Here is a 10,954-nt window from a genome sequence, read left to right on the forward strand (position 1 = left end):
TCCCTCTCACCTTAAACTTATTGCCTCTAGGTTTATCCTGGGAAAAAGACCATGACCGTCCACCCTATCTAGGCCTTTCTTGATTTTATAAACCTCTCTAATGTCACTCCTTAGCCTCTTTCGCTCAAAGGAAAACAGTCCTAGCCTATTCAGCCTCTCCTTATAATTCAAGCCCTCCTGTCCTGGCAATGTTCTTGTGAATCTTTACTGCCTCCTCTCCAGCTTAATTACAGGTCACAGGTCAAGAAGAATCAGAAGAGAGCATGATTATTTGGAGGTCAAGAGGTCAGACTGCACCAATGGAATTAATATTTTGCAGGTTGACTGTTCATCAAAGTGACCCTGACTCAGCCCAGTGGTGAAGCAAGCAATAAACTGAATCTTATTGGCCCATCAGCAAATAGGACACTGTCCTTTGTCTCCCAGGACCAGTACTTAGGGACAACCTTACTGACATAAAATATCCAGAGAAGAGGCTTGCATGGCGGAAGGGGTCCCAGTGATGCACAGGGGGAGCTCCCAGCCACAAATAACTATTAAAAGTACAACAAATTGAAACTGCCTGGTCTGGCACCATTAGGATCACAGAAATTGCCCCTGATCAGCCCCCACTGAGCAGGACAACTGTTCTTTTTAAGTACAGACACTCCCAGATCATATAAGGGTAACAAGAACTGACCATAACCTGAAATTTCCGTAAGTCGGAAAAACTGTTGGCTGAGATCACGAAACTTGCACTGGTAGGTTAATTAGCTACAGATTAGTACAGATCTTAGTTAATTTTAGATTTTAACTAGAATTAGTTAATTAGTGCAGATCTGTACTACAGATTCAAAACATGCTGGACCACACGAGTTGCCGATCTAGAGAGTTTCAACCTGTGCATATATAAAAAAACAAGATTTCATATTTTTAAAATATATGGAAAATATTATCTAAAAGATTCTGACAGAGAGAGTGCCAAGAACATGCTTCTCCTCAAGGGACAATCTAGAACTAGTGGGTCGCTGTTTAAAAAGAAGGGTCTACCCATTTGCAGAGCCTAGAACCAAGGCTGATGTTTTACCCTCAGATGGTTGTGAACCTCTGGTACTCTCTTCCTTGAAGGCGGTGGAAGTAGACTGACTGAGTGGTTGCACCATGGTCTGCCATGGAAACTCCAGTGTACAGGAATGCAAAAGGCTACAGAAAGATGTGGATTCAGCCAGTTCCATCACAGGTACCGCTTTCCCCACCACTGAGGACATCTACAGGAGGCGATGTCTCAGGAAGGTGGCATCCATCATCAGGGACCCCCACCGTCCAGGCCATGCCCTCTTCTTGATGCTGCCATCAGGCAGGAGTTACAGGAGTTAAAGACCCACACCGCAAGGTTCAGCAACAGCTTCTTCCCCACTGCCATCAGGTTCTTGAATTGACCTGAAAAGCCCTAACACTACTGTTGGCTATATTTCTTTCTCTCACTTCAACCTGCACTAATGTTGTTATGTTTATTTTGTTGTGTAAGTCATGTATAATTTATGTTTATTTAAGTTTGTTAACTTATGTTTTTCATGTTTATAATGTACAATGCTGCTGCTGCGAGAAGCTAATTTTCACAGCATTTATACCCTGTGTATGTATACCTATGACAAAAAACTTGAACTCTGAATATTGAGGTAGAAAGATTGTTGAGTAATGGAGTGAAAAGTTACAGTGGATAGATGGGAATGTGAAATTGGGGTTACAGTCAGAACAGCCACGATCTTATTAAATGGTGAACCGGGGTCAAGTGGCTCATTTCTGCTCCTAATTTTAGGTTCACATGCAGAAACATCTAAAAACTTATAATTGCAATCATTAATCTAAATTTAAATAATAGGTAAAAAGGAATGTGTCTTCCCCAGTTTTGTCAACTGCCCTACAATCGCCATGGAAATTAACAGGAGCTACAGATCCTAAGCTAGAACTAACCTGGAACAGGTCTGAGAGAAACTCCTCATTGTACCCAACCTGGGTGGGCTCAGCAAAAGTCATGTGGAGTCCAGTGGGGGAAAAAACTGATTGATCTGGTGCTCAGGACTTCCAAGATAAGACTTGCTTCTCGTAAATGCTGGCAATTTCATTTGGAATGGCATTTACCAGTGAAATCCTGACTAAGATTTATATTTTGAGAGAAGATTCGAGACACTAGGCAGCTATCACTCCCAGTGAATCTTCCGATACCATCAGTGTGTTTCACCACTCGCTCCTGCTTGGCCAACAAAAGGCAATACAACTGGGGGGAGAGAGCAGCACGAAAAGAATCCTAAGCCTGGCTTTCTTACGTTATGCATTGCCACAAATAAGTGCAAGAGTTGCTTCCCATTTATGTTCAAACATGCAACGAGGCAATTCCACCCAATTGAGGCAAAACTTTATTGCACATATTATACATTTTGAGGCATGATATTGTATTAGAATCAAGGTTCATGGAGAATAGGGAGGGAAGTGAAGTTGAGGCAAAGATCTTATTGAATGGCAATGCATATGGTCTACTCCTGGTTCTACTTCTCATGTTGTGTTCATTTTAACCATCTGTACACCACCAAAACAATCAATCAAAGCATTTGTCAGTCAAGGCAAGTTCGGAGTTCAAGTCCCACTCCAGGTTATCAGGTACAAAATTCCCGTCCACTGCTTCAGTGCATTATTGAGGGATGGTTGCATCGCAGGAGGGAAGACCTGAAACCAAGGCTCATCTACTTTCTCAGGTGGATGGAAAGGTTTTCCATGCCACCACTGCACAGTGCACAGCTTCTGTACACCTGTCTGTGTACTGTGCACTGGGCAATATAGTGCATTACAATCGAGGCTACATTTCAAAAGGACTTTGTTCAAAAGGGGTTGTCCCGCAAGGCACATGAGGAGCACTAAATAAACATAGCAATTATTTCACTTCAATAACTCCTTTGATAAGTTTTTTAATCAGCATAATGAATGCAGGCAAAATTGCATGAAATAAAATAACAACTTCCAGGCCATTAGTACAGTACCATAACGACTAGGTTCTGATACTTGCCAGAGGTCATGAGTTCAGATTTCACTAGGTCAAGATGTGAAACTGAATTCAGTGAGTGTGGTTGTTAGTGGGTTGGCACTGGGAAAGCAACCACAAATGATGCTTCTAAACACCCATTTACTTCATTAAGGTTCTTAAAGAAACTTGCCTCAGCCTCCTCGTTTGGTCTACGTAAAATCTAATCGCATGCAGCCGATTCTTAATGCCCTCACGGTAACTGGGATCAGGTCATGAATGAAAAGCTAAACAGCTGCAGCCACTGTACATCTGAAATAAAGACAGACAAGGCTGGAGATACTCAGCAGGTCAGGCAGCATCAGTGGAAAGAGAGACAGAGTCAACATTTCAACCTCTCAACAGAACCTTGACCAGTTCTGGTGGAAGCTCATCAATTTGAAATATTGACTCTGTGTCTCTCTCCACAGATGCTGCCTGACCTGTTGAGTATCTCCAGCCTTGTCTGTTTTGTACTTCCAGTACCGAATGCTGCTTCGCTGATCAAACCTGTATTCCATGAACAAATTCAGAAAACATAACGTTCACATAGGGTGGCACAGTGATGCAGCTGGTTCAGTTGCTGCCTCACAGCTTCGGAGACCCTGGTTCAATCCTGACCAATCTGGTGCTGTGTGGAGTTTGCATGTTCTCCCTGTGACCATGTGGGTTTCCCCCAGGTGCTCCGGTTTCCTGCCGCATCCCAAAGAGGTGCAGATTGGGAGGCTAATTGGTCGCCGCGAATTGCCCATTGCGTGTAGGTGAGTTGTACAATCTGAGGGCAGTTGATGGGAATGTGCAGAGAATAAAATGGGATTAATGTAGGTTTAGTGTAAATGGGTGGTCAATGGTCAGCACAGACTCAATGGGCCAAAAGGTCTGTTTCTGAGACTCTATCACCACCTAACAAACACATCTACATTTACATAATGCTGAAAAGAAAAACACTAAATTAATGTTGGAAAAACACACACAAAATGCTGGAGGAGCTCAACAGGTCAGGCAGCATCAATGGAGGGAAATAAACAGTCAATGTTTCAGGTCAAGATCCCTCATCATTGGAAATTTGATTTTGGAATGCTGGAAAGGTAGGTCTGTAAGAAGTCACGGAAGTGCTTCCTTCTGTCTGGAATCTGGGACTTGATATTGGCTTGGATGATAGGAAGTTGCAGCTGCTGTTAACAAATTTTGCATCTGAAGGGTGATGAAGAGGGTTGTGATGTCACCATGATGTTATGGCATTGCAACTTCCATATTGTACTACCACTGCTCTCTCTATGCTGTGAGGACATTGAACTTGGAGAGTTTTAGCTCATGGGAAGGTGGTCTTGGATCCAAGAAGGCTATTTACTGAGCTAGATGGACCTTGTGGATTTAGTAAAGTGAGTTTTAGCATCATCAGTACTTGGTGAATGGGACTTTCATCATTTTATCGAATTAAAATCCTCCCCCACCCCCTTTGTTCTGAAACTATCCTACTAGAGTGCAAGCTGTGAAAAAGAATACTTTGTTTTCTGAATGTTTGTTACCCATTCATCATCAATACTTGTTTGCCATCTTTAGATTTTAGCAACTTAGTCAACCAAGTACTTGATTGGTAATGGTAGGTATATGATTTTTTTAAACTCAGTCATGATTTGGCATCCCATGAACATGTGATATTCATGTAAATTGAGTCACATTTGGCACCCAGTTCAGTTATATCCCTATGTGGTTAAAAACACTTCCATAGTGCAGAGTACGTTCAGCAGAACCAAATGTTGAATGGAAAAGCACATTGAATCATTCATTGGTAGCTATTGCCTGTAACTCTATGTCTGATCAGTGGCACTAAAAACACTTTAATTGAAGCACAACCCAGGTCCATCAGAAAAGGAGATTAGTATCGACGGGTACCTGATGGTCAGCATGGACATGAAGGGGCTGTGCTGTACAAATCTATTACTCTAAAATTTGAGACTCACATTGAGATACCATTGTCATTACTTGCCACTAAACAATTAACGTAAGGCTGGTAACATAGGGGATGAGACTACCACAGAGTGATGGACAGAATTAGGCACTTCTGATCTTCCCCAGCTGCAGGGGAGAGGAAAGGGAAGAAATCTGTCTGGGCTGCTTGGAACAAATGCGTGACTGCAACTGATGCTCAATATTCTCACATTCAATGTGACCAAAGACATACTTCACCCCCAGGCTCTTCTGCATGTTCTTATAACCAGCTAAAAACCGGCAGAGATGGAGTTGCTCTTCCTCAAAGGTCAGGAAATACGATGAGTATGAATCAGCATTTCAAAGAGCTACCCACGCCTGATGCCACAAAGGCTATAAGGCTTTGAGGTGGGCATCCATCTTCTCTGCCGAATTCATTCCATTCCGCTGAGATTGTTGGCTTGTTTTCCAACAAAGATAATCTGTCTTTGTTACTTCAGTTCCTGGCATTCAGTGGTAACGGCACATTTGCTGAAGTCGTTCATAAGGTCAGAACTCTTAGTGGTCGAGATCAAAATTTACTACAGCTGCCAAATGCTCCAAAGCTGACCTGTTTTATTGCGTCTCAATACTATGTCAAGACTAACTTTAGTCTTCTGGACTAATGAAGAGATAGATAAACACGTTTACCACTTGCAGAACATTCCTCTTCACTGCAAGAGCTTACAGTTAATGCTCAACATTATCTACGGAGCTTCCTTTACCTGAAATTTTGCATTCCTTGCCATATTTGTTTATGGGCACCCAGGTCAATTATATCCCTATGTGGTTAAAAACACTTCCATAGCGCAGAGTAAGTTCAGCAGAACCAAACGTTGAATGGAAAGGAATATTGAATCATTCATTGGCAGCTATTGCCTGTAACTCTATGCCAGGTCAGTGGCACTAAAAACACTTTAATAAAATGAAACTTGCTGGAAACACTCAGCAGTTCAGGCAGCGTCTGTGGAGAGAGACACAGAGTTAACATTCCATGTTGGAGACCCTTCCTCACAAACCTTTCTGACGAAGGTTCTCTGACCTGAACATTAACACAGTTTCTCTCTCCATAGTCGCTGCCTGATATGCTTAGTGTTTCTGGCATTTTCTGTTTTATTGCAGATTTTCAGCATCTGCAGTTCTGTTGATTTTCTAAACCCGGTCTGCACTTGTGTCAGTAAAGGGATCAAATTTTGAAAGCAGTGTACGGTACGCTGCAACTTCTATGCCACGTATTGATCCACTGACCAGGGGATTTTTTTGGACATGCAGTTCCAGTTTAGTACTGAGAACCAACAACACATTTGCTGCCACCTCAATGTAGGTATTCACCATTGTTCAACCCGTTCTCAGGTCTCAAGTCAAGAGCTGACACAAAATATGTTGTTGCCTTTTGGGACAGAAAAGATTAACCAAAAATATTTTGAAAATGTATCACTGGATTTGATGCAGAAGGCATTTGTGTTTGGGTTACAGGAGTGTTGGGGGGAATCCATTTGGAGCTTGCTCCAAGGACATACAGGAAGCCCATTTGTTCATTATGCTGAGCTCAGCAAGTTCAGTTCCCACTGAGTGGAATGTGCAGACCATATCCTAACATGTGTTTAGTGCTAGCAGTCAAAGGCAAATGTGTCCTCCACCCTTTAATCTCATTAGTATCAACACCGGGAGGACCTGGCAAAAGGTGAGGTGTTGCAAACCACCACACCATTTCATCCTGGTCTTTTTAAGAGGGGTGGTACAGAGGCTGTGGTGTAAATAAGACTTACTGGCTCACTAATGTTCTCCTCAGTGAGACCTAACAGGTCTGAGCTCCTCATTGGGGCAGGACCATCTTGCTATTGAGGGATATGCAGAAGAATGAGAGCAGTCTTCTTTTCCCTGTTCTAATAATATGGCCCAATCTCACTACTCATGACTGGTATTTCAATTTCCCCCACCAGCCATTTTTATGGACAAGTGTGAGCTGGTCAGGGGAAGCCAACATGCATCTGTATAAAGACTTAGCTGAATGCTTTAAGGAGATACTACCGGCATAGATAAGGGAGTTTGGTATTATGCGGCTTTCCAGAAACTGCTCAATAAAGTTCCCGACAAAATACTCTGAAACAACATGAATGCACGTGGAGTTGGAGCTGACCTTATGACATGGATAGGCAATTACTGAGCGGTGAGAGATAAGGATAAAGGATATGTATTCCGTTTAGCAGGAAGGGACTAGCAAGGCCCCCAGTTATCTGTATTGAGGCCACTGATTTTCACCATAGTTATAAATGACTTTGTTGGAATGCAAGGCCCCTAATTTGCTGACAACACCCAAAATGGGTCATGCAGTAAATGGTGCTTGCAGGACATTGATAGCACTGTGCTGGATGAGATTCACTGTTGGCAAAGGTGGGAAAACATTGGACCCAAAATCAGAATATTTTCTAAATGGTCACAAACCAGGCTCCATGGAGGAGCATGAATTAAGCATCCAAGTAGAGAAATTATTAAAGATTGTTGAGTCAGGTACATAAAAGCTCAATGGAACGTGGACCTGTGTCGTAAGGGGGAAGAGGTTAAGTTACAGCTGTGCAGAGTTCTGGTTATGGTGAAGGGCGGAGATGAGGCTTGTTTTCCCCTGAGTCAGAAGATTAAGAGAAGATCTGATTGAGCTGCTTCAAGTGATTAAGTATGTTGATAGGGCAGTTAGCAAGGGAAACCATTTCCTCTGGTGGGAAAGAAAAGGGGCCTTAGCCTTAAGGTCAGAGCTGGATTGTTCAGGGTGATGCTGCGAAGCACTCCTTCCCTCAGAGGGAGTGGGAATCTGGAACTCTCTGCCCACTATGTGAGTGCATGAAGTAAAACTAACTAGGAGAAGGGAAGGGTCCAATAACAGGAAGTTCAACAGGAGGAAAGGAGAGAGCAGTGCATAGGATAGTGAGGGGGAAACTGACAGTCATAGTGTGATAAGCCAGGGCAGAAGATGTAAATGAAAACATCCTGGAGTTTAGAAGAATGAGGGGTGACTTTATTCAAACATATAAGATTCTAAGGGTGCATGACAGGGTAGATATTGGGATGTTTTCACTAGTGCAAGAGTCTTGTACAAGGGAACATAGATACATGATCACTTAAAACCGAGGTACGTAGAAATTTCTTCTCACAGAGGGTGGTGAATCTCTAGAATTCTCTGCCCCGGCGGGTGGTGGAAGTTGGATCATTAGAAGTATTGAAAGTGGAGTTGGATAAATATTTGATAGATCAAGGAATTAAGGGAAATGGAGAAATTACACAGAACAGGAGTTGAGGGCAGCATGGATCAGCCATGATCACATTGAATGGTGGGGCAGGTTTGAGGGGCCCTACTCCTTCTCCTATTTTCTTGTACTCCTGGGTTCAAACAGCTGTTAAGGCCAAGAACCAATGAAAACCTCCAAATCTGAAATTGATAGAACTTCTTCGGGCACGGCAAAAATCAAAAAAACGCAGATGCTGGAAATCTGAAACACAGACAGAAAGTGCTGGAAACACTCAGCAGCTCAGGCAGTATCTGAGGAGAGAGGAACAGAGTTAACATTTCAGGTGAAAGCCCCTTCGTCAGTTCTGATGAAGGATCTTCAACCTATAAAATTAACTCTTTCCACCGCCAGATGTAAAGCAACAGACCAGCTATGAGTTAAATGAGTGGAGTGAGAAACTTGACTGGCTTGCTCCAATTCCAAAGGGCTCTAACGGGTCTGTAGCAGGAGTTTCCCCATCCTCACTAAGTAAATCAACACCACTGCACCTGCCAGTGGGGGAATTCATGAGTTTGGTGGATGCACAGGAGAAGGTGTTGGCCTCTGAATGAGAAGGCTGACTTGATCATTTTGAACCTCAGTCATTAGTTCAAGGCAGAGTTAGGTCACAACTGGCCAACCTTACAAAGTACGGATGAAGGGTCTTGGCCCGAAACATCAACTGTCCATTTCCCTCCATAGGTGCTACCTGATTGGCTGAGTTCCTCCAGCATCCTGTATGTTGCTTACAAAGGCCTTCTTCAGAGCACAAGGCACTGTGGATGCTGCAACCTGATAAGGAAGCTGATGTGGAACCAGATAAGGGAGGGGTGAAAGGCAAATGTAATCAGGTGGGGGAAGGGAATGAACCAGGCGAAGTAATCCTTCATACAGATATCACATTGCTACCCTGCACTGTTAGCAGCACTGCTCCCCAGTCTGTGTTCCTGGTATCAGTGCCATAGGATTTGCTTACGGGTCTGCCATCTAAGTGGGCCTGGTGTAAACAGGATGTTGCTTGGTGGCAGCTGTTGCAAATGCAGCCAATTTGCTTCTAGAATTGCATCCACCTGCATGTGTGCCTCACACCTGCAACAATACAGCACCTGGCCCAGCATGCAGTGATTCTCTTCCAAAAATCGGGCAGTCAAGAAGTATCCCAGAGGATCAAGGAACCTGTTTCAGTGATGGAAGTGGGGTTAAAAGCACCAGAAGTACTCAGCAGGTCAGGCAGCACCTGTGGAGGGAGAGGAAGTTAAACCTTAGGTCAATGAGCTTCCATCAGAACTGCACTGATGGAAAATTGTGGACCTGAAACTTTACCTCCATTTTGTTCTCCACAATTGCTGCCTGACCTGATGAATTCTTCCCGGTGTTTTCCATTTTTATTGCCGCCGCGGAGGTGGCTGTTTCAGGACAGGGTGCCAGGAACAAGCAATAAATGAAAAACCAACCTCTCCCTGCCAGTCAGTTGCATTTGAACCCAGTTTGCCTGAGGTGAAAGGTCAAGGTTCCCATTCACTGCATAAATCAATCCCTTATTACCGTTACTTAATTTGGTGGTGGAAATTACCCAGTCTTCATCCACAAGGATGTAACACCCAGTGCAAACCAGCTGTGCTCCGCCCTGTTTCACAGTCTGAGCCAGACCAGGATTTACCTAAATTAAAGCAAGTGTTCGGAGGCAGGTCTGAGGTAACTAATTGCCTTTTTGCTTAATTATTTCCCCTTGTACAAAAGCACTCACTTATTCCTCTTGAACTGATTGGATCATATGGATCTTTTCGGCAATAAACTTCCTCCCAAACAGGCTGTACAAAGAAATTCACATCTGTTCCCCTCCAGTATGAAACAGTGCTGACAGGCTGTGTAACAGGAGAGCTCTGCTCCCAGACAAGAGGAATGTAGTAATGAAAAACACTCACTTAAAAAGGTCAGGCAGTCTAAAAATAAACCAGGAAAGCTTGTTTTTCTAGACAGAGTCTGCAAACCACAATCCTTGCTGCTTTTTCTTCCGCAAGAGACTGATTGGATTTATTGAAGCAAACACTGGGCGCATATATCACATACACACATTAGGACAGGGAGCTAACAAAATTCCTCATTCCCCAACCACTCCTCTTGAAATGTTCCCCTTCCTCTCCCACCTTCAGCATCATCAATAATTTGTGTGTATAAAAATATCGCCTTTGAAATATGCCCAGATGCTTCACAGGAACATAATTCGATAGATTAGGTGAGCACAATTGGTAGGTTTTAAGGAATATCTTGCAGGACAAGGGCGTGGGTTTAGGGAGGGAGCTTCAAATGTTGGGACCTGAGCTGCTGGAAGAACCAGTGAAGGAGCTGAGGAGCATGCAGAAACACAAGAAGCCGGGACTGGAGGAACACAGAATGTTCTCTCCTCTATTTCTTTCAGTCTGACCTGAAAGGTCGCGACCTGAAACGTCAACTGTCTATTTCCCACCACAGATGCTGCCTGACCCATTGAGTTCCTCCAGCAGTTCCTCCACAAAAGATTGTAGAGTTGGGGGTAATCACGGAGACGGGAGCACTGAGGATATGGAGGGGTTTGAACAGGAGAATAGGACTTTTAAAATTTTGCATTGCTTAACCAGTGTTGGGGTGACCGGGTGTGGGTTAAGGTGTTAGAAGTGGACGTGTTCACAGTTACTGAGGGTAGTGG

This window comes from Pristis pectinata, chromosome 1, assembly GCF_009764475.1.
Source record: "Pristis pectinata isolate sPriPec2 chromosome 1, sPriPec2.1.pri, whole genome shotgun sequence".
Taxonomy (NCBI): Eukaryota; Metazoa; Chordata; class Chondrichthyes; order Rhinopristiformes; family Pristidae; genus Pristis; species Pristis pectinata.